The following is a 23,396-nucleotide window of genomic DNA, read 5'->3' on the forward strand; positions in this document are numbered from 1 at the left end:
ATAAAGAAAGTGAAGTAGATGTAAGAAAGCAGCCACAAAAGGGTGTGACCAGGTGTAAGATAAAGTAGCTCTCCTCCTACTGAAACCTACACCCCTTCTGGCTCCTTAGCAGGTATATTACACTCTTACTCATCAGTAAGTAGGTGGAAGTAGGTTTAAGGGAATCAGATTATGAGTGTAACTTCCCTGGCCTTACACAATCCTTCTAGAATTGGCTGTTTCCCCAGGAACATGGGGCTTCTGCAGTCTGAAGCTGTGAGTGGCCTACAGACAGGTAAAACTGCAAATTCACCCAAATTCAATCCTGTTGCCAGACCTGCATGCATTGATTCTGGCACTGTGTGGTTCCAGCTGCTAAACTGGGATCTTACAACCAGGGCCAGATTAAGACCTTTAGAGGCCCTAAGCACTGAAAATATTATGGTGCCCCCCATATGTAATTCAAAGTAAAAACAATACTATACCGTAAAATCTCTTTCTTTTTTTTTTTGGTGCCCCTGCTTTGCTGGTGCCCTAAGCACGTGCTTAGTCTGTCTATTGGGTAATCCAGCCCTGCTAAAACAGAGGAGTTGCTTTCTTGCCATGTCTGGGAAGCAGATAACTCCCTAACGTTGGCACGGTGATAAGGTAGGTGTTTGGAAGAATGGCATAGCCCCTACTTATCATACTTCCCCTTTGATATCAGGAATGCAGGCAGGCCTCTTCATCACCCTTTTAATTTGGAATATACACCATAGCCAGCTCCATCATTACTGCTGATTTTACTTGGCCCGCACCCCACACAAAGGACTCATTCATTCTCTCTTATTACAATAAGCTATTTGAATTTGGAATTCTGAGTCACAAAGCTGAAACCAGAGACATTGTAGACAGCCCTGGCTTCCTGCTCTTAACTTTGCATGTCTCCCACATTTGTATTCCAACAGCTGGAGGGGTATATACTCCTACCTGACTCATGTGTCTTGATTTGGCATGTCTCAGACATCTCTGTCTTCATCTGGCTGCTGTTACTTATTCCCATGTGACTTCAGAGCCACTTAAAAAAAAGTTTTGGACTCAAAATGAAAAAAAAAATCTGGTTTGCATGAACCAAAACAACGTTTCATTTCATTTCCGAGGGTTATTTTTTTTTCACTTTTTTGTTTGCTTTAATGAAACTGAAGTCAAATATGCAATGGAAAGCTGTTGCCAATAAAAAAATTCAAAATGTTGCATTTAGGAACTGTCAAAACAAAGCATCTCCATTTTGTCAGCCTTTGTTTGGGTTTTGGGCGGGTTTCTTTCTGACCAAAACAATTTGGCAGATTCGACCCAAATTCACCATTCAGATTGAGTCCAGTCTGCATTGTTCAGTGGAGAAGGTTTCAGCTGAAAAATGTCAACCAGAGGCCTGATGAATGGTGGGGAAATACGTGGAAATACGGTTGCCAGATGGTCTCCCAAAAAATACCAGCCACCCGATATTTTTTGGTTGAGCACAACCCTGCCTCCCAGCCGGGACTCCCAACTGGGAGGCAGAGCCACGAACACCACTGGGAGCATGTGATTGCGCAGAAGCCTGGCGGAGGCGGGGCTGCCCATGTCAGGCGGAACCGTCCGATGCCCAGCCAGAAAAATCATAGAATACCGGACACTGCACCTGTCTGGTATTGTCTGATTTTTTTTACTGGGCAGAGGGCTCAAATACCGGACTGTCCGGTAGGATACCGGACACTTGGCAACCCTACCAAGCCCCCAAATCTGCCCTTGACCAGAGGAGCCATGGTGCTCTTCTTCATAGGGCGGGCAGATCACACAGCTCTGAGCCCAAGCCTCAGCGTGAAGGAGGGGAACAGGGGGGTGAAATCCAGGGCCTACTGAAGCCAACTGGAGTTTTGCCGTGGACTTAGGATCTCCTGGGCTCCCCGGGGGTGGGCAGCAGGACTGGGAGCTCTGGACTCCATAGCAGGGAAGCATGGAGCCACACAGCTCTGTTACGCAAGCTTTGCCATCCACCTCTACAGCTTTGTGCTTCTAGGCTGCTTGCTCTGCCTCTTCCCCGTTCCCATGGCACTTTACCCTCTGCCTGCCTTGCCAGACCTCTCCTGACCAGACTCCCAGCCAGCACCTTACATAAGAGCCCGAGGAATTCCTTGTTTGTGCCTTGGCATGGGTACTGCTCAGAACACCAAGGAAGCTCAGCTCAAGCGGGCCCAGGGAGCCAGGCGGTGAAAACTCCGTTCAATACTCCAACACAGCATGGCCAGGGGGTCTCCCATCTAGCCATGGCTCCGCACCCCTGTGCATGGGGCGCAGGGCCCCTACGCCTGTTCTCAGGGAGCAGATGCTTGCTGGAGCATGTAATACCATCCAGCCGGGTAAGTTAGGCTAAGCACTGAAAGGGCTCTGTGGCTGATGCATATCAGGAGGAAATGCCACAGGCAAAACTTGCTCAGCTGCAGCCCAATTTGCACCTGGCTGTGACAAGGGAGAGGCGGATGGTCTAAGTAAGAGCTGGCAGAAGGAGGGGCAGCTGCAGTCCTCTGCCCAAGGCCCTGCCCCTTCTGGGAGCATGGACCTGCCTCTCCCCCCCCCCCCCCCCCCCCCCCGCTCCTGAAACCCTGCCCTCTATCAGCTCCCTTGTCTCCTGGACTGCTATGCAGTGCCACATTCTCCTGAGTCCAGTGTGACCTTTGTATCCCCAGCCAATGCACTGAACTGGGAATTAGCCCCAGCAAACAGCCTGCAAAGAGTTAGCAATGGTGGCAAAGCAAGCTCACTGCACAGATGCATGACCACATGAGGTGTCCTATGTTAGGCTCCATCTTCTAGACCATCCCTTGGAGACCTGTGGAGTTTTTTCTCCAGACCGTTGTCCTGAGGCACTCGGCGACACAGCAACATAAGCCCAGGGTTTGAATGCAGGCTCAAGCCTAACCGCCCTTTCTGTCCACACTAACGCGGGGCTTAAACCCCAGGTCCCAGGACCCTATGGGGGATGCGTGGAGGGTCTGCACCTGAGTCAACCCTAGACCCAATAGGGTTTAAGCCCTATTGATTTGCAGAATAGAATCATGTTATGGGAGTCCTCCAGAAGTATATCACAATCCCACAGGATGACTTTTTTTGCCCACTGGTTAGTCAAGTTTTCCCACATTGCACCCTGAGCAAAGGGCAAGAGTAGCCATCTTTGGGGAGGCCACTGGGAATTCTGGGATATGCATAGCTGCACCCAGGTCCACATAATCAGGGCACACTTTGGCACCCTGGGCTGGAACCCAGGGTTCAACCATTCCTGACCTGGGGTTATAACCGAGTGTAGACAAACCCAGGGTCTGCTACCGGGAGACCTACTACCCTAGGCTTACATTGCACTATAGACATACACTAGATATCTCTGTGACAAGCCTGCCCTTTATCATTCAAAGCAGTGGAAGTGCTGTCTTTCACTTCAATGGGTACATAAAGGCTATGTCTACAATGGCAGCTTCTTACGCAAGAACAGCCGTTTTTCTGCAAAAACTTGCCGGCTGTCTACACTGCACGAGTGTTCTTCCAGAAGTAAATTTACAGTATAGCGTTGTAAAACAGGGCTTCTTCCGGAAGCGTTATTCCTCTCCCCATGAGGAATAAGCCCTCTTATGCAAGAGCTCTTCCAGAAGAGGCCCGTGTAGACAGGCAACATGAATTTCTTGCGCAAGAAGCCCCTATGGTTAAAATGGCCACCAGAGCTTTCTTGCGCTAGAGAGCGTCTGCACTGCCGTGGATGCTCTTGTGCAAAAGCACATCTCTTGTTCAAAAGCATATGTCAGTGTAGACGCTCTCTTGTGGATGAGTTTTTGCACAAGAACTCTTCTACAAAAGAGTTCTTGCGCAAGAAGCTGCCAGTGTAGATGCAGCCAAACAGCTGGATAGCAGGGTAGATTTGTCATGTCTAATTTTAGATGTATCATTCACTCCTTTCTTTCTATCCCAGCCATTGGTGGCTTCAGCTGTCTCCCCTGGCTAGTTCATTGTCTCATTTGTTTGTGTAAGGTGACCTATTGATTGTGCCTATCTGCTATTTATTTCTCATCATCATCTGCCACTAGCGCGTCCCATTTGGTGGAGCTTTGGGTTCAAGCAACCAGCTCTGTGAAACAGGGGCTGCTGAAAGTCAAACGGTTCCACCAGTGGATCTCCTTGTCATGCCACGGAGAAGCTGGTGCAGGCTTCATTTCAGATCAGAATGTGCTCTTGATCTTTACACCCACTGATATGCAGTTTCAATTATAGCGCATACACAATAGTCACATAATACACCAAGAACAGTTTCCACGGCCTGCATCCTGAAGGTGAACTCCTGTTGGAGTCTGTCTACTAGGGAATTTCTAGAAGGTGCCTCTCACCTTGCTATTCAAGAACTTGAATAAGGGCCACAGCAGGTCCTGGCCTGACTATACCGGAAATCAGTGCTGCATAAATAAGTACTAATAATATAGTCCTATTATAGGCTCATTGTCTCATACATATGCTGCCAGGACTCTGGGGTTCTATCTTCAACCCTGCTGCTGATTCACAGTGAGTTTCAGAAGCCTGGAGTTTGGGGAGCTCAGCATGTGGGAAAATCAGGACCGTGGTGTCTACAACTGGCAGTGAGACGGAGGTGTTCAGCATGAGCGGCCGCTGTAGGAAGCGTGGGCTTTGGGACGACGTTTGCAGGGCTTTGCTCCCTGACCTGATGGCATGCCCGGTCTGACTGTAATACAGTAACTTTGCCACTTCTGATCAATTCTAAACTTTCTGGGAATATTCTAGGCATCGATGGACAGAACTCTATTGATCTGGGGAGAAACTGGAAAATTAAAGGGGTGGAAACTGAGCACACAGAGTGTGGGGGGGAATGGGACATGAATCCTCTTCCATTTATTGAACACAGCTACAGCACCTAACAACATCTTCCAGCATAGCAATCCCCTGATGTGATTGAATGGGAGTCTTTATCATTTGACTGTTTCTTATGTGATCTTACTCATATCATCATCTTCCATCCTCTCCTCTTTATTAGGACACAGAGAATCTCTATTAACAGACCTTCTCCTATGGGATGTCTCGGTCCGACCCATGTGCTTCTCTGCACCTGTCAGCCTTCTTCCTTAGTTTAAAAACTGCTGGTTCTATGGCCCCCATCCACCTTGGCTACATCAGTTCTCTCCTTTTTTCCTCCCCCTTGCTGTTACCTCTCAGACGGTGCTGTGGGTGGGCTGGCAACCGGCAGTCCTCCTGGAGGCAGACTGAAGGGATTTCAGCTTCTGCAACTTTGTTTTCCTTGGCTGACTGGTGGGGATGTTTAGCCTGCTTCCCAGAACAATGGCCAGGGATGGCTGTAACCCTGTCACTGGAGAACCCTTCCACCCTCTGGAGATGGCATCACGGGTGCTAGCATGGACAGCCCTGCAGGTGCAGGCTGGCTTACAATGCACCAGGCAACATGCAATTATTGACACTGGAGATGGGCCCGACCCAGCCCTCCAGACCCAGCCCCATCAAATACAGGGGAAGGCCAAATCCCAAGCAGCCAAAGTGAGTTAGGCTCTGTCATGCAGTGTCATTAACTGACAGGTAGGGCTAGTTCTCAGGTGGGTGAGCCGGGCTGCTTCCCTGGATGCCAACTTCTAGGGAGCACTGTGTCGCTCGGCTTTTTATTTCTCCTCTGTGATTGGCTACAGGGCTGGCCTTACCATGAGGCACACTGAGGCGACCGTCTCAGGTGCCAGATAGGGGGGAGGGGGAGGCACTAGTTCACACTTTTTGAACAAGGCATTTTAAGTTGTTAGTTCTCTGTTACTGGGGTAGGTAGCAGAGCAGCACCATGAGAGGAGTAGAACAGGAAGACGGTAGAATTGAAACCTTTCAAAGTTTTGGCCCAAGTGAGGGGGCATGGGAGTGTCATTTGAGCTCCCCACCCCCGGGTGCCAAAATGTTGTGGGCGGGCCCTGATGAGCTAGCTGGCCCACTCGAGGAATGCGGAGGGGCACGTTCACCGAAAACATTTTCAAACAGTGAGGACATCTTTTGTCCTCAGGCCTTTCTTATGGTGCAAGAGAGCCAGCAGAGCAGGAAGTGTTTCTCAAGTTGGTGAGCCCTTATTTGAAATCAAAATTGTTTATTTGCCTCCCCCGACATTTGCTATGAGAGTAATAATAATAATAAAAAAAGAAAAAGCATCACTGGTAATACCCTTAGGCCACTTTCACTTATTTGTGTGTGTGTTCTGAGCGACTGACAGAATACTTGATCCTGAAGGGTCAGGCTGTGTGGGGAATGGAGTTTCCTTTAAATCAGTTTTCAGTGCGTCACAATCTCTTGTCCTGATTGTCTTTTGTGGCCCTCTGTCCCAGCATTACATCCCGTGGGTTGAGAAACACTAGTCCAGTGCACTAAACAAGGGACTGGAAGTCAGGAGATTCTGATTTCTAGTTTTGGGCCTGCTACTGACTCCCTCTGTGGCCTTTGTCAAGTCAGTTGACCTCTCTTTGCAATCACACTGAGCAGATAGCAGCAGAACCAGCACTTTCCAGCTGGACCCCACAGTTTCTGCAGAATTTAAGCTTCTGCTTTAAACCAAGCAAGGGTCTGGCTTACCCTGCCCACCTGAGCTGACAGATCAGCACTGCCACATAGCAAATGTGTGACTCATTTCTGGATTACCCAAATTGTCTGAGATGGCTGTCTGAGCGAGGGGTGGGTTGGTTTTTTATTTTATTTTTTGCTTCTCACATGTGTGTGGCCCCCGATTGATTGTTCTGTGGGTCAGTGGGCCCCCAACCCAAAAGGACTCTCCACCTCTGCTGTGACCGATCACAACCTGGGCCATTTCACCATCTCTCCTGCAGTTACAGGCCACTGTTTCTTAGCCCAGGAGACTTCCCTCTTCAGAGAACCCTGCTGGGCTTTGGTTTGTCTTTATGGAAGCTCAAGTCTCCGTTGGTCCCAGGCAGTAAACAAGGGTCTGTCGCCACCAACACTGGCTGAGGTAGCCCTGAAATTACCCCTCACCTCAAGTGACAAGTTTTATTTCTATAGTTTTACAATCTCATAGGCTACCAGTTTACACACGTTATCTGCTATTTCTCACAGAACACCCCTGGCAATCACAGCGTCACCACACAACCCCTTTTGGCGTAATTGCAAGGGAGCTGCTAGCCCCTCACTAAAACTCAGTGGGGTGTTTTGGCTGGCTAGTCCCAGTACCAAAAGGAAGAGAAAGGGCTGATGGGAGATCAGCACCCTGAGATGACAGCCCCCAGGAGCAACGGGCTCACTGTTAACAGGAAGTTCTCAGGAGGCCAGACTAGATGATCACAGTGGTCCCTTCCAGACTGGGAATCTACATCCTAGTTAGGTCCAGTGATAGAGATGCAGCCGTGTTAGTCTGGCCTAGCTGAAACAAATGACAGAACTATGTAGCACTTTAAAAACTAGTTAGTTAAAAACTAACTAACAAGGTGATGAGCTTTCGTGAGCCAGACCCAGTCCCTCAGATCAATATGTGGAAGAAAATTGGCACAACCATATATATCTAGTTAGGTCCAGGCTGACTGAGCCTGTCATGTCACTCAGCGCCCTAGTTACATCCCGTCTGGCTACCCCTGCAGGGTTCCAGAGGGACAGAAGCCTCCGTTGGGGAGCTGGATCGCTCCACGTGCACCCTAATGCCCCGTGAATTTCAGCAAATTCCTGAGGCATGAGGGCAACTCGGCAGATGTGGGAAAGGGCTGGCAGGGAAAGGGTTAATTGTGTGGCCAGCTGCCATTTAGAGGGAAACACAGGCCTCTTCCACAGAAACGTGCAGATTCCAACCTGACTAGCGCGTATGGAGGGGAGAGGACAGAGCGTCCCTCGGACATTTTCCACTAAATATGAATGATCACATTTCTGAATGTAAAGGGCTGGGATGCAGCACAAAGGCAGAGCCCTGCAAGCAGGTTTAACATAACTCCTCCTCCCGGCTTCCTCCGCCCTTCCACATCTGACCTTCCCCTCAGCTTACACCACACGGGGTCAGCCCTGGCCCTGGAGATAAAAGGGAAATCGGAGAGCAAGTCTGTGCAGGCAGCTCTTCCGTTTGCAGATACTGGACATTCCACCCCCCGGCTGCACTACAGGGACACAGACCTTGTTACTCAGCCTGATATGGAATACGGACCCGGGAGAAGGACCTTGCCTGTGGACGGGTGAATGCAGCCGGCTTCATCGCTTCACTCAACATCCTATGATACCAAGGGAATGGTAAAAATCAATCAAAATTCAAAGTAATCAAGGGACAAGAAAAAAGCCAAAGCTGGTGACATTGGGCAGGTCCACCCTCGAGAAGGTTGGTGGTCTGAGTTCCTCTTTGCTGCATTCACTTTGACCAGTATGCACAGGTTTTGTGCTTGTATAATTCGCAGTGAAGGGGTGTTTTTTACTAGGGACCTGATTATGTGGGTGTAAAAGTGTTGGTGGATGGAGCACTAGATTGGGACTCGGGAGAGATAGCTTTTATTCCCGGGCTTGCACTGCTTGGTGACCTTGAGAAAAATCCCAGCATTCTCATGCCTCAGTTTCCCCATCTTTAAAATGGCGATAAAGACACCATTTTCTTTGTAAAGTGCTTTGAGATCTATGGAAGAAAACTTCTGTGTACAGCTAAGTATCTGTTTAGCTCATTCCCCTTCCTATATCTGAATAAGCTCTGCTTGTATAAACATTTTTATTCCAATCTGATTTGGTTCACACTAGGGGGCTTGTACTCTTTTAACTATGCCACGTAAAGCAGTACAACTTTCGCCTATAGACAAGCTCAGGAAATCTTTATTGCATGTTTGACTGGCCAGGCTTCTGCTTTTTCAGTCACCAGTTTGCTCTTGAATGAATATTGATTGTGCAACAGAGGCAAGGGGCTTTTATGCTGAAGTAAATGTTGAACTCACTGACCAATGAAAAAGTGGAGGAATGCAGTGAGCCTGGAAATCCAAGACAGCGTCTGAACTGTAACTGTACTCAAAATAAGAGAGTTCTAGTTTGATATAACTTAAATAATTAAAAATAATCTTAAATGATATAAAAACAACAAGGAGTCCTATGGTACCATAAAGACTAATAGATTTAATTGGGGATAAACTTTCGTGGATAAAAACCATTTATTCGGATGCATGGAGTGGAAATCACAGAGGCTGGGAGTATATATATATATATATATATATATATCTCAAACGAGGGGAGTGAGGGGAGTTGCTTTTGTAGGTGTAGGACCTGTGTTAACAAGAGCAATGTGGCTCACTCCCAGAAGTTGATGCAGATGTGTGACTATAGGGAAAATGCCTCCTTAGTGAGATAACCAATCTAAATCCTTATTTAGTCCTAGACCAATCATGTTAAATTTTGCAAATGAATTGCAAATTGAAATTAAAAGTAGATTATACATAAATCAGACTTTCTTATTTTGAAATGTGTCCCCCACACTTGCACCTGAAATACAGGCGAACCACAACTTGCGACGCGATTGGTTCCCATGGAAGTTGGGGGTGTTGTAACTCGAATCCTCATTGACAACAGGCACTGTGCACCATCGTAAAATGCGGGCTGAGGACGTAAGACAGGGGTTTTTGGCCCCTTCTGCACTTTAAAAAAAAGTTGTAAGTGGGGGGGGGGGGGTCATAACTCGGGGGTGTCCTGTAACTAAAAGTGTAAATTACGCCCATTTAGTTATTTTGGTTCTAGTTACTTTGTACATAAGCCCCCAGACCAACATCTGACAGTATTAAAATAGGTTATCCTTTAGAGTTAGTGACTTATCTTTGCAGGGACAATAGTTTTGTTACTAAATCTAAGACAATGTAACATGGATATTAAGTGGCTCACCCATGGCTTTTTCTTCGAAAAGATGCTCTCACAGAAAATCTTTGTTTAGTTACCAACTATGCCACAGCTTCCCTGCAAGATGTTGGGCAAGTCATTTAGGACAGGTATATACTGTAGCGGCTACACAGCACAACTGCAGTGCTGCAGCTGTAGTACAGATGCTTCCTAGATCGACAGTAGAGGTTTTTCCATCAATGTAGCTAGTCTACTTCTCTGAGACGCGATAGCTAGGTTGACCTATGTTGCATTAGTATCAGGAATTAGTCGACCTATGTTGTTGAGGGTCCAAATTTTTTATAACTCTGAGTGACATAGCTAGGTGGATCTAGTGTTGACCAGACGTTAGGCTCCTGTCTTCAAAGATAGTCAGGTGAACATAAGAACAGCCATACTGGGTCAGGACCAAAGGTCTGTCTAGTTCAGTGTCCTGTCTTCTGACCATAACCAATGCCACGTGTCCCAGAGGGAATGAACAGAACAGGGAGTCATCAAGTGATCCCTCTCCTGTGACCCTTTCCCAGTCTCTGACAAACAGAGGCTAGGGACACCATTCCTACACATCCTGGCTAATAGCCACTGATGGACTTAGCCTCCATGAATTTATCTAGTTCTTTTTTGAACCCTGGTCTTCACAACATCCTCTGGCAAGGAGTTCCACAGGTTGACTGTGCATTGTGTGAAGAAATACTTCCTTCTGTTTGTTTTAAATTTGCTACCTATTCATTTCATTTGGTGACCCCTAGTTCTTGTGTTATGGAAGCAAGTACATCATTTTTTTTTAATCTACTTTCTCCACACCAATCATGATTTTATAGATCTCTATTGTCTCCTCCCTTAGTCTCCTCTTTTCTAAGATGAAATGTCCCAGTCTTATTAATCTCTCCGCATATGGCAGCCTTTCCAAACCCCTCATCATTTTCATTGCCCTTTTCTAAACTTTTTCCAATGCCAACTCCTATTGATTTCAGTGGGAGCTTGGCACTGAAAGATATTTGAGGACTGGGGTGTCCAGTAGTAAAATGAGGATAATACCTTCTCTGTCTTGTTTAGATAGACTGTAAATGCAATGGGACAGTGACTGTCTCTTGCTATGCATATGTACAGATTCTAGTACAATGAAGCCCAAGTACCCCCCAATCACTCCCCACCCCTCAACTGGGCCTTTGTCCCAGGGCTTCCAGTAATCAACCATCTTCCTCTGAATCCTACTGGGCCTTGCATCCTGAGCCCCCAGCACCCCTTCATCTTTCCCCAACCCTGCAAATGGCCTGACTCCCCAACCTCCCCTGCCCCCCAACTGGTCTCACACCCCGACCCCCCCATCTTCCTCCTGCCCCCCCACTGGCCTCACACCCCAACCCCCCCATCTTCCCTCCACTGGCCTCACACCCCAACCCCCCCATCTTCCCTCTGCCCCCCACTGGACTCATACCCCAACCCCCCATCTTCCTCCTACCCCCCCAACTGGTCTCACGCCCCATCTCTCCTGCCTCTCCTTACAACCGGGTCCTAGCTGGTTTCTGGAAGGCGCGGTCCCTTTAACACCCCCCCCCCCGGCGGACCGTACCAAGTGGCGCCCGCGGGGGGGGGGGGTCAGCGCCTTTGTTCGCTCCCGGGGGTAGGGTCGGGGATCCCCTCAGTGCGGGCGCGGAAGGGGGCGCAGGAGCGCGGCTGCTCCGGCGGCGGCGCAGGAGGCGGCGGTGGCAGCGGGGCCAGGCTCGCCCCGCCCCGCTCCGGGGTGGTAGGTGCCGCCGTACGTGCCGGGCCGGTAGCGCTGGGCCCAGCTGCAGCCGCCACGGAAGAGCCGCAAGGTGGGTCCGCCGCGCTGGGTCCCTCGCCCCCCGCAGCGCTGGGAGGGGAGCGGGGTCTAGTAGGTAGAGCAGGGAGACGTGATGTCTGGCTCCTATCCCCGGCGCTGGGAGGGGAGCAGGGTCTAGTGGTTAGAGCTGGAGGGGGAGGCAAGACGCCTAAGTCCCCCCCTAATGCTGGGAGGGGAGCTGAATCCAGTGGTTAGAGCGGCTGGGAGGCAGGGCGCCTGGGGCCTCCCCATGGGGCTGGGGGGAGCGGGGTCTAGTTGTTAGAGCAGGGGGACTGGGGGGGAGTGAGGTCTAGTTGTTAGAGCAGGGGGACTGGGGGGAGTGAGGTCTAGTTGTTAGAGCAGGGGGGCTGGGAGGCATGAGACCTGGCTCCTCTCCCCGGCATTGGGAGGAGAGCAGGGTCTAGTGGTTAGAGCTGGGGGGAAGCATGGCGCCTGACTCCTCTCCCTGGCATTGGGAGGAGAGCAGGGTCTAGAGGTTAGAGAGGTAAGTTGAGGGGCAGGCCACCTAGGTTCTGTTTCTGGCTCTGGTGGATTTGAGCGGGGGGACTTGGGGCTCTGGATTCTGCCCTTATCCCTGTCTGAGTGCTGACAGCATTCTCTTAGAGCTGTGTGCCTCTGGGGCTGTCATGCGCCCTGTAGCTAACTAGGACTCTTTAGGAGAGCTGGGTGAAATTTTTCAAATGAGAGGTTTGTGGCAAAATGCAGGTTTAATTGACCTGACACTGTTGGCAAATTAGATGACAGGCTGTCAAAAATGCAGTGTCTCAGAAGTAAAAAGGCAAACCTGTGCCTTGCCCCTCTCTTCTTGCGTAGGCAGGGCCCTCAACTGGCATGTGGGGACCCAGGTTCAGATCCCTGTTCTGGAGAAGGGGTTTGAATTGCGATCTCTTCTTTCCCTAGGTGAGTGCCCTAATTACAAAGCTACAGGCTGCACCTTTCTCAGTCTCACTTGTCGGAGCTGTTCCACTTCATATACATCGCTTCCTATCAAGTCCTCATGCTCTTTTTCTGGCCCAATGACTGTTCAAGTGTTTTTAATACAAAATGGAGTAGCCTCTACAGGAGATATGGAGGGAGACCTCCCTCAGAGTAGCCTGTATCCTGGTAGCTCTGCAGTCCAGTGATGTCTGTACCCACCTAGCACCTGTGCTGTGGCAGAGCTCTATTTTGGCTCTTGAAATGCAAACTCTTGTATTATCTCTGCATTTTCTCACCATGTAGGCAGCTTGGTCATGGATATCTCTTTCCACCTTTCATCTATCCCTAGACACAGGAACATCACTAGGAGTAGTGGGATGAAGTTTAAAGAAATGTAGGCTGAATAGACTGAAGAACAGTCTCCCTGAAGGAAGTGGTGAGAGATTTAAATATAGATGGGGTAAGCTGCAGTGATATAATGGCCAAGATTACTCAAAGGAGTGGATTCTGTCAGCTTTTTTCACTCATAAGAGTAAGTGACCCATCTTGGGCATTTTGACTGGGTTGTAGCCAGACATTTTATGCAACCTTGGTTGAAAGGGGCTACCGTAGCTAAAATAAGCCATTGGAAGAGTGGACCTGATCGAGAGAAAAGGACTCATTTGTCAGTTTGTCAAACGGGATGAGTTGTACCAGTGAAGTTCTCTTGCACTTTCACCTTTCTGGGGTTTTATTTTTTGTAAATCAGAATTTGTTCCATTGCTAACTCACAGGCCAGAAGCCAAAAAGAACCAAGACCCCCATTCAGTGCTGCTACTTAATATATTCCCCAGTTCTGAATGGGTTTGCTTATGGAGCCTTTAATTTCAAAATGTTTCAAGACTCTGCGTAGTGGTCACTTCATCCACTGCTGAAATGTAGGCACCTCTGGAGCAAAACAGGGTAACAGCTTTCAGCTTTCAGGAACGCATACTGACTGCCATTGCAACAGGTCAGACTTGGCATTTGGCTGTATCTTGACCCTGTTGGAATGCCCTGTTAGCACCAGGCTGGGGCGTTAATTCAGAAGGAAGAGCACCACCTACTGGATTACCAGTGCCACTTTTTCATTCTTTTCATTAGCATAAACTTAAAACAACAACAAATAGTCTGGTAGCACTGTAAAGACTAACAAAACATGTAGCTGGTATCATGAGCTTTTGTGGGCATTGCCCACTTCTTCAGATGAGGGTAGCATGGGTGTGGAATGTGACTGCATTTTTTGACAGCTCTCTTCTGTGAGGCTGTGTTTATCTAGCTGTGAGAGCAGCAGCAAGGCTGTCTGAAAAGGTCTGTCATTTTTCCTTCAGGCCCTCAAGTGTGTGTTTTGAACATTCAAGTCCTCTTGAAAGTGTTAAAAAGCAACAAACATAGCACAGGATTGTCCTCAGAATTTATGTGGCCCTATCCCCGCCCCCCCCGCCCCTCCATGCCTCCACATGACTTTTCTCACTCTCAGCTCAGGGCCTCCTGCGTTTTCCCTCTCCCATCTTGATTTCCCGTGGGATGTTACTTGGGAGAGTTCGGCAGGGAAGGGGTTAATGCCTCATCTGGGTGCTGCAGAGGTTACCACTCGGCTGGGCTTCCAGGTTCAGTGTAAGCCAGAGAGCTCCAGCGAGAGGAGATCTGGATTCAGGCAGCGTTGCTGATGGGAATGCAGGGAGCGGGGAAGAGGCTGCTGCCCCAAGGCCTAGCAATTTAAATGGGCCCAGGGACCCGGGCCCTTTAAATTGTGACTGGAGCTCTGGACAGTGTGAGCCAGGTGGTGCTGAAGGGGCGGTTGGACTAGCCCCCTGCCCTTCCACATCCTGGAGCTGCCCTCTCTCCATTTGTCCAGGGGCTCAGCAATTCCATCTGCGGCCTTGGGCTCAGCCAGCCTGTGGCGGCCGTCAGATAACCGCCCCTGCACACGTTGACAAGACTCGCCACTAGGACGGCAGGAGTGGGTCAGCTCCTGCACATGTGTGAGCTGCCCCACTCTTACCTGTAGTCCCAGTGGTGCCCCAAATTTTCAGGTGCCCTCCGCAGCCACGTATGCATCGGGATGGCCCGGACACAATCTCTCTTTGTATTGCATAACATTTGTGCGGTACCCTTTGTAACCTCAAATGTGCTTTCAGAAGTTGTCAACTAAGCAACTATTAAAAAGTCTATGTATCTTGAAGGAGAGGATCTTCCAAAACTCATTATTTGTGTAATTTCTCATTGGTAGATGAAAACACCCTGGAGCTGTAACAAAAGCAAGTAAACTGAGTCAATAGAGAGTAGAGTCTTCCAGTCATGCTAATTTTATCTATCTTGAAGTACAAAATTTGAACAATAGTGGAAAAAGTTTGAGACTAATTGGGCAGTGTATGTTTGAGTCTCTTTGAGCAATTACCCTATACTTACAGTAATGGACTGCTCTCTAAATCAGCGGTCAGCTTTTCACTTTTCTTCTGTGGTGATCCTTTTCCCTGTTTGTGGGGATCTTGTATACAGCTGCAGGGGTGAGGAGAAAATTGAGACGCACTTGATTGTGAATACTGCAAAATGATTGGGAGCCTCTGAGGCAGGCGCAAGACCGAACTGACTTTTTAACATCTGTTTTTTAAAACTCACTGGAGTTCAGATTAACGGGACCCTTTAAACCTCAGGTGTGAATGAAGCAAATTTCATACAGAACGTACAGATAAAGAGTAACGATGGTGTTCCCGAATATCATTTGTGGTCACTCCTCTGCCAGTAGCCACACACCAAGGGTTATGCTGCTCCCAAGCGGGGCAGGACTCGAGCCTACCACCCTGAGCTCACCTTATCCTGTGTTAGCTGTCCAGCTGCTCCCAGGATGGATGCAACGTGAGCCCCCAACCCTGTGCTCCCCATGCAAATGCTGTATCCCCTAGTCCACTCAAGTACCCACACCGCCTCCCAACCTTCAGATGGTCCCTTATGCTGTGTTGGCTGTCTGGTCACTCCCAGGAGAGGGGACGGAGGTGAGATGGGACTTGAACCCACCACCCTGTGCTCCCTGGGACTACAAAGGACCGGAGTAATCTGTTACCTTGTTAGCGTCAGGCCCGTATTGTTCTCTGTGTCAGATGAAAACTACCAAAAGGATATTATGTGCTTTGGGTGAACTTTGTTCTGCTTTCTTAGCTTAGTTGCTGTAAAAACATAGTTAATGAATCTTACGTAAGTTGCTTTCCCAGTATCACTTGATCTAGTGCTAGGATTACTCTTCTCAGGGTATTGTAAAAGGTGTGTCACATGTTCTACTGTATTGGTGCACCTATTCAAAAGATCAATATTTAAAGAGTTTTGAATAAGCTTAATTACCTACTCTATTATATGTAACATGGAAATTTAATCACCTGTGGTTTTCTCTTATTCAGTTAAATCCCCAAATCCATTTGTGTGGTGCTTCTGTGTCATAGAATCTACAAAAAAAAACAACATTGAGCAAGATGTCTTTGTAATAACCATGACAGTCCAAAGTGACATGTAGAAATAGGCCAAAGTGACATGTAGAGACAGCTGGTTTGACTTTTAGCTATATATTATTTTAGTGTTCATGCATAGATAGCAACTAAGGGTGTTTTACTAATTATTTTTCAAATGATATTTATGTAATTTCTTTGGAATGTTCTCAGAAACATGAGAGCCTAATTGTTCTTTTACATTTTTGTAGTGCCTTCCATCTGAAAAATTTGAAGCACTTCGCTAGCAGGTCAACTTCACCACCTCTTGTGAGGCAGGTAAATATGTTTCTGTTTTACAGATCAGGAGAGGAGATGCATTGGAATTGTGTAGGGACGGGGATCATCTTTTCTGTTCTGAAAATCGAGCCTTAATTGGAGGTGTGGAACTTTTTTAACAAACCTGCCTTATGTGCCATGCTTAACTTACTGTAAGTTGGTAGCAGACTTAGAAATAGAAACCAGTAGTCCCGGTTCTCACTTTTCTGCACTCACATCTGCACTATCACTTAGTATATTATCCAGATACCATACAAGTCCCTTCTAAAATGCAACTATTGGTCACCATGGACCACGTCTAGGATTTATTCCAGTTTCTGGTCAGCCATTCCACTGAGGGATCAGTCTGGAAAAGTACAGAGTAGAATTATTGCACAAGTCATGAGCATGTAATGTTGGCATGGGCTATTCATAAAGATGCGAGGCAGATGATAAGGCCTTCACAACAAGACAAGGAAAAATATTCCAGTAATTAAGTATCTAAAGAAAAAGCAAATACACATAGAATACATATTTCATGCTGATTTAAAAACCAGATGTGAAGACTGAGGCAGAGAGCACTGAATTAAACTCCCCCCCCCCGCCCCCCCAAAATTACTGCTTAATAAAATAAAGTTCTTTAATTCAGACTACGTAACCGTCAGCAGGTGTCATGGTCTTGCACGTTTTGCACAGGCTGGTTGTATTTAAAACACAGGACAGGGAGTCCAGAGATCTGGGTTCTGTTTTGTGCACTGACATGAGTGACACAGGCAAGACACAGCATCTGTGGTCTCTCCTATGTCGTAGTGGTGATGATGGGCAATCACTCGGTGCCAACTTTGATCATCTTCCATGGGTGTTGTGGATTCTTGGGCAGCTGATAAGGTCAATCCTTGAACCACGAGTTCTATCACAGTGAGGACAGATGTTTGCAGATACAGCAGGGGGCTGTTGAGAGTGACTAGAAGCCAGTCTCTCCTTCCCCGTGAGCCTTTTCTCCTCAGCTTGTCAGCAGGCAAATTCAGAATGCAAGGGGCATATATAACTTGGAGGCAATAATATCTCCCACTCTGACAGGGGGATTGAGAGACAAACGTGTAAAACATGCAAAGTGCTTTGAAGAAGTAGTGCATGATTGCACTAAGGCTGAAATCCTGCGTTTGTTTAAAAAAAAGCATATTTGCTACTTTGGGTTAATTCTAAGATATTTTGAATTTTTAAACTTTTGCAGGCTCTAAGCTTTTAGCTCCCTCTCCACCACACTTTTTTTTTTAAGCACACATCACTTCACAGGCAACTGTCAAAATAAGACTGGAGAAATCTCTGCAGGTTATCTGCCTGAGTCTGCAGGCAGACTGTTCTAGTGCCTTTGGTGCTGCTCAGTGCTTTGCCAAGGGACAGCAGAGTGAAAACTCAGTCTTGGACTCTTTCAGGTTTGTTGCCAGAATTACTGGGCACCAGTGAAACGGGGGGGGGGGGGGGGGAAAAAGGTCAGTTTCCTTCTGCCGGTTGGGAAAGCTGAGAGCAGTAAACAGCAGAGGTAGAGACCATTGTTCCCTTTAATTTTTCCCATCCCTGAGCAGAATGAATTTTCTCATCTGTACCAGTGCAGGGGTGATGTGGGACACTTCCTCTTCATATTGGTGCACGTAACAAAATACATTTGCAGGAGTAGGGCCAAAGGGTTCTGAGAGTGGGGATGGTGCAGGAAGGTAAGGGCTCTGGCTGGGGATGCAGGCTCTAGGTTAGGGCTGGGATTGAGGGGCTTAGGGCTGGGGCAGAGGGTTGAGGTGCAAGTGCTCTGGTTGGGGGTGCAGGCTTTGGGGTGAGGCTGGGGATGAGGGCTATGGCATGCAGGGGGGGAGGCTCCTGGTTTGGAGAGGGGCTCAGGGCAAGGGGTGCAGGCTTTTAGGTGGGGTTGGGGATGAGGTGCTTTTGGGGTGCAGGCAGGTGCTCAAGGTGGGGCAAGGGGTTGGGGCTTATGCTTACATGGGTGGCTTCCTGCTGGGGATGGCAAGGGAGGGGCTCCTTTTCCCTGGCCATGGCAGCCTCGTGCTGAGGCCATAGAGGAGAGGTGCCTCACCGCCAGCCCTGGCAGCTTCAGGGCTTGGGGAGAGATACCTCTCCCTGCTACAGGGCTGAGCCCCGGGCAGGGCTGTGCGGCTTCGGGGAAACTTAGGTGGGCACCGAAGTTATTCAATGGCGAGCAGGATTTGGAAGTGGGAAGCTATTCTTGCTGCAGCCAGGAAACAGCATGCTGAGAGAGAAGCGGAGGATGCGGGCTGATGGGGACATCATCTTTATCAGGCACCTGATGAATCCCCTGGCTGATTCAGGTGGCTTTACAAACACATGCTCACTAGTGTATCTTTCCCCCCTCTTCCCTTGCTGGGTGAAAGACCTGTTTCCCATTTGGATGGCTTAGCTGGGAGTACAAGTGGGCTTGGTGAGGATGACTAGGCACAAAGTCTCCGATGGGCAGAGTAAAGAAACCGATAGAAGAAGACGATACAGGGATTGTAGGTGCTACTTGTAATATTACCAGACAGGCGTCTGCTGTGTCTCCTTTTAATCATATCCAAGCTACAATGTTCAGATTCACAGGGGGCTTTTAAAATTCTGCTGCTTACACCCGTGCTGAGATGTTGCCTGTGTACACAGCACCCTACAGTCCAGTGCGCAGGAAGTTTGAAGTTAACCATTTCCTGCCCTGTGAGACGTGGATTTTTTTTAACAGGGCAGGTTTTACTCTTCACCTCTCTGCTGTTTACAATCTGAGCTTGTTTTCCAGTGGGAAATCAAACTGGTCAGTGATTTTGGTCAGAAGAAGGTGTCCTTAAACTGAAACCATGAGGATATGAAGTTAATCTGTGGATCAAAAAACTTTCATGCTGTCCCATGTTAATCAGGGCATGAGCAACTGGGGAGTTCTTTGTTTGACATGGAGGCAAATACTCCACAATGGGTGGTGCTTACAATCCAAAACAAAGACAGGCTTGCCAAGGTTGGAAGTTTGCAAGTGATATAATTCAGGGTTGTTGAAAACAGCTGTTCTGGAGGCTCACAGTAATGAATAACACCACATTAAATACAAGAGGCATCAAACTACAAAAATAAGTTAACCAGAATGGGCATCTGGCATACATCTGTGTCAGCCCAGAGGACAGGAATTCTCTCCCTGTCCCTTTGAAACCATTTTCTTCTTTCGGATGCTGTCTTCTTGCTTTTACAACCATTCTGCTCTCAAGTGAGGGCTGCTGCCACTTTTTTGTGGTTGGTAATGAAAACTCAAATGTACAATGCTTGAAGATGAGAGAGGGTTTAAAAAGTTTGAGAGGAAGAAACATGCCTGGTTTCTACATTGTACTTTGAATGGAATCTGTGGCCGTCTCCATCTGACGAGTTATAGCAACAAACTTTGATTAGAGGGAACTACATTGTTGGGTGGATTTTTTGTTTACTCTGTGTAAATGAAAAAATACCATTCAGCGTAGTGTGTTATATAACTTATTTTTTACTCCTGCTTTACTTGCTCTTCGAGCCAAGCCATCTGCTAATTGGGAGTTCCGAGCAGCTGAAAATTGTTGAGAAACCAATGTGGGAAAACAACAAAAATGCCTTTTTACTGTTGCACGGTGAGGCTGTACCTCATTGCTCCGTGCCGTGGGTTATCAGCAGAAGAGTACCTCATCCTAGTCGTGAGGCTCTGTAGGTGCTGCTTTTGTTCTTGGTTGGAAGCTGTCGTGGAAGTACCAAGCAGTGGTATAGTAAACCTGAATGCAAAGCAGCAGGATGTGTATTTGGGATTTTCCTCTAAACTTTTACATGAGGAACAGAAGAGTAAAAAAACCCAACCAGCTCCCATTAAAACTGTGGAATAGATGCCAGATCAGGGCCGGGCCTGAGTGCAGTGAAAGGTTTGCAGTTAGGGTAGGAATCAGCCTAGGAATGTACTTTGTGTATTCTGTGGGGTATGTGAGAGAAGAGAGGATTCCTTTTCTCATGCGGAGGTAGGGAAAATTCCTTTCACCCATGGTGAATAGAGCTTTTGTCTGTAGAGAGGCAGGGGCTAAGAGCAAATGGGGAAAATGTCTGTGATAATGAGGAGGAACCAGTAGCCACTTGGGGCGATGGAAGGCAGATAGACCCTGTGGCAGGGCTGCTGCAGCTTCATGAGAATTGTGCAAGGCTGGTTCAAAGGGGTTTTGGCCTAGTAGTTTTTCTTCTGTAACTGGGTATTGTCTTCCAGCATTGAATCAGAGCTGCATGCAAAGTTACACTGCTGTCTTTGAGCATCCCCTCTGTGGTTCCCACCAGGGTTTCATGTTACTGACAGGATCTTGACAGCATCTTTCTGGACTTGTTTCTGTCTTCCTATTGGAGAAATCACATTTTTCCCACTGGACGGTATATGTTGGATCGCTGTCCTGTATTCCCGCTCAGTTGTCGGCATAAGGAATAGAACACCAGGCCCTTTGACTCGAGCTGGCTGAGGGAATGCCATGCTCAAAGAAGTGCCATTGGATCTGGGAGAGAAGGTGGGTGAGGTCTTGTACTCGACCCAGGGTGGATAAAAATCAGTGATTTAAAAAACGAATAAAAAATCAGAATTTTTTATTTAAATTGGATTTTTTAAAAAATCATCAATAAAATACTAAATTTCTCATTTAAAAATAACAGTTCCAACTGCATCTCATTACAGACCTGCCCCGCGTGTGCATGTGCGCGCCCACACACACACACTTACAATCTCATAAAAATGAAGCAATGGCTCTAGTCTGCCCTGCCTAACAGCCAGCTCTTGCTTTTGAACGTTCTAAGCTTTCAATTTCTCTACCTCAGCAGACTAAGCAACATGCTCAGAGAATGACCCAGGCGGGACAGGATGGGTTTTGTTCTGTTACTGATGAAGAGGTGGACCTGGGCCAAGCACGACCGAGGAGTTAGCTAAGATATCATCCGGGCTGGTGACCCTGCCTGCGGCGGTGGACTGGGGGGGGCATGGGCAGGGGCTGCTCTGGCTGGACTGGAGGAGCTCCTGACTGCGCAGGAGCAGCCTGGAGGGACTCCGGTCCCAGCTGTGCAGGAGTGGCCCAGAGCAACTCTGGCCACGGGGGTCAGGCAGGTGGCCCTGCCCCCCCACTCCTGCTGGTCCGACTTAGCCAGGCAGACTAACAGCCTTCCCGCCCACCAGCCGTGTAGGAGCGGCTGAGGGTTAACCAATTAAATGATACCTTTCTAAAAGACGTTTAACTGGTTAACTAGTTAAATGCTTTTTAACATCCCTGATTTATCTGGCCAAGTGTAGGCGTATTGTCGGGGAAAGCTGTGAGCATGGGGCTGCAAAGGAGTCCCTTAGGAGAAGCTGCGAAGCAGAATGCCCGAAAACAGAAATTCTGCTGAAGTGAGTTCCAGAGGTGAGGAATAGTGATGGGTCCCCATCGGAGCTTTTGTCTAGTGAATTGTGTTTGGCAAGGAAAAAGGCGCAGAACAGACATGGAGGAAGACCCAGGCTGCTTTCAGTCGAATGCTGCATATTGTAATGTTATCGATGCCACGTCCCTCAAAAACTGAGAGGGGTTTCTGTGCTGAGTGACCTGCAGCAGAAGGCACCGATGTTTAAGGCACAGTGCATTGTTAATAATCAGCTTTTAGAGCACTGGTCATCATTAAATCTCAGGAAGTTTCACAAAGGAGATCATCCTGGGAAACTGAGGCACAGAACAGGATCCACCCACAAGCCAGTGGCAGAGCCTGGAATAGAACCCAGGTCACTCGAGTCCCAGACCAGTGAGCCCAGTCCAGGTCACTCTGGCTCCCTGAAGCTGTTTGTGTCTTGGCTGATGCATTTGACCAAGCACTTTACTCTTCCTTCCCCCCCCCATATATTAATGGTGCTTCTGTCCCTCATCTTTGTGGTTATTTGTGCACCTCAGCTGTACCTAGGGAAGAAATTCAGTTATCTCCTCCTAATTGCTGGGGTAATCCCATGCATGCCCAGGTTCCTGGACTGGAAAATCATTGTTTTGTGTTTCAACATCCTTTTTGTTAATGGCCTCTGTGTGTGGAGTCCTGCTGAGTCAGGGGTGTCATGTGGCTGCAGAAATATGGCACAACATGCTGATCTGCCAAGTCATCCCCTTGATTGCCATAGATCTGTAGCCGTGATTCTCTGTATCATCAAGACACAATCTCCACCTTCCCCTTTCTCTGGTTACTTGTATCAGCATATTCTCAGCTCTCATGTGTTTGTGCAGCTTGAGTAACTCCAACTGTTCTCCCGAAGTCCCTCAGTGCAGGCCTTCGCGTAGGTGTGGCCGAACCTGCCGCCGCCGCTGATGTTACGTGTTTGAAAACAATGAGTAGCTTGGCTTTCACACTTCGAATAAAGGCTCAAGGTGCAGGAAGAGAGAAGAGTTATGGTGTAGAAAACGTCGCTCGAGGCTTCTTCTTTTCTGCCTTGCAAAGTCCTGGATCAGAGGTGCCAAAGTCAATGATTGAATAGCGCTAAATTCTGAATCTCCGTTGAGCGGGTGCAGAGCAGTGGTGGAGGGAGCTAGGACACCCCCTTCCTCACCCTTTCTACCTTGCAAGGCCTGTATATGGGCTGGTCACAGTTGCAGATATTAGGGATGCAAAAAACGTCTCTGGCCCCTGCCATGCTGCCCGGCTGCCAGTTTTGAATGCCGTCTTTCAAGAAGGATGTAGACAAACTGAAGAGAATTGAGAGGAGAACAACAAAACTGATAAAAGTTCAGAAAGCCTGGCCCACGAGGAAAGGCTTAAAAACCTGGATATGTTCAGTCTGGAAGAGAGAGAACAATATTCCTGGTCTGTCACAAAGACAACAGGGATCAGGGCTGCTGAAGGTTAACCAATGTTCTCCAGGGCTGCTGAAGGCAGGGCTTCATCTGCAGTCAGGGAAATTTGGGTTAGATATTGGGGAATTTTTCCTACTACAGAGATAGTGAGGCTCTGGTGGGGGTTTCCAAGGCAGGTTGTGGGATCCCCGCGCACTGGAGAGTTTTAAGAACGAG

The 23,396-nt window shown here is 48.2% G+C and overlaps 1 protein-coding gene across 6 annotated transcripts in view; it reads left to right on the top strand.

Moving 5' to 3' along the window:
• Window positions 1-7,944: 7,944 nt before the first annotated feature.
• Window positions 7,945-23,396, top strand: part of POR (cytochrome p450 oxidoreductase) — a 58,798-nt gene continuing 43,346 nt past the window's right edge. The window contains exons 1-2 of one of the 6 annotated variants that reach the window (XM_006113300.4): window positions 7,945-8,335; window positions 16,311-16,373. The gene's annotated coding sequence lies outside the window, so the exon portion shown is untranslated. Of the gene's footprint in view, window positions 8,336-11,492; window positions 11,676-16,310; window positions 16,378-23,396 lie in introns of those variants that run through there. The other 5 variants (XM_075904940.1, XM_006113298.4, XM_006113299.4 and 2 more) reach the window with 5 other exon arrangements.

Source organism: Pelodiscus sinensis, chromosome 21, assembly GCF_049634645.1.
Source record: "Pelodiscus sinensis isolate JC-2024 chromosome 21, ASM4963464v1, whole genome shotgun sequence".
Taxonomy (NCBI): domain Eukaryota; kingdom Metazoa; phylum Chordata; order Testudines; family Trionychidae; genus Pelodiscus; species Pelodiscus sinensis.